This window comes from Euprymna scolopes, chromosome 2 (genome assembly GCF_053919585.1).
Source record: "Euprymna scolopes isolate OS-2025 chromosome 2, ASM5391958v1, whole genome shotgun sequence".
NCBI lineage: Eukaryota > Metazoa > Mollusca > Cephalopoda > Sepiida > Sepiolidae > Euprymna > Euprymna scolopes.
In genome coordinates, this window is record NC_136483.1 from 45100173 (window position 1) to 45101276 (window position 1104).

Genomic DNA, 1104 nt, shown 5'->3' on the forward strand with positions numbered 1-1104 from the left:
AGATGATTTTTCTGTAAAAAAAAAAAAACCCAAAAAACAAAACAAAAAAACATTATCGCAATACATACACACACCTAACATATAAATCCAATTTTGTCACATTAGTTGCCAATATCTGATGCATAATATGCAGCTATTATACATCTATTTTATTCAATATCATATTTGGTTGGTCGTTTTTGTTTTACGGCCTATCAACCCTTTTCATGTTATTTAATGCCGAATCCAGTGATTGTGAAGAAAGACATTTTTTAATAGAATATATTTGTTGTTTTCAAGTCGGTGTCTATTTAACCCATAGTTGGGACCCTAACATGGACTACCACACCGGGTCAGAGTGGACTTGGGAGCAATAGCAATTAAAGGGTGGCTCCACACTCTCCAAAGCACACAAGTAGGGACCTCATCATAGTATATAGTTTAAGGTCATATCCAGGATCTATTCAATATAATAAATGCCTATAATATAAGATCAAAGTGTAGTAGCTGTTCCGGCAGATACTGTACTGCAAGCAAAGACCATATGTGGGGCAACCCCACATATAAGACCTTCGTCAATGTAGGGGAAACCCTTCATACCAATTGTCACTATCCAGCTTCTCTACTCCCCGGGGAATTGGCCCCCATTACCCCTTCACTCTTCACATTAAAAATCGGCGTTGTGCCTAATTTGCTCTGTTGGGGAGCAAATAAATACCCTTATCTTGGCCCTTTGGCTAAGAACAAAGTGTAGTATCTGTTCCGGCAGATACTGCAAGCAAAGACCATATGTGGGAGCAACCCCACATATAAGACCTTTGTCAATGTAGGGGAAACCCTTCATTCCAATTGAAATGGGAACACACTCCCCGAGGAGTCGGGGAGTTGGTCTCCGTTTCCCCTTCACTCCTCATATTCAAGGAATTCATATTTATAGGAGATAATAGGATAGTTAGCCATATTTTTCTCTCGTCAATATCCCATAATTTATCGGCACAAATATTTTGTAGTATTAAATTACCAACAGTGAACGAACTTATTTAATTTTCAGCCTTCATGAATATGTAGTGTTTCCGTTCATCTCATACTCTAGTTAAGTACTATTTTTTAACATGAGCAGTTCCT

General features: G+C 38.0%; 1 non-coding gene across 1 annotated transcript; it reads left to right on the forward strand.

Annotated features, from left to right (window-relative positions):
• The first annotated feature begins 695 nt into the window (after positions 1–695).
• LOC145243514 (U2 spliceosomal RNA) lies at positions 696–898 on the forward strand. Its single transcript, XR_013862895.1, has one exon. It is a non-coding gene; the product is annotated as a U2 spliceosomal RNA (small nuclear RNA).
• Positions 899–1104: the final 206 nt, after the last annotated feature.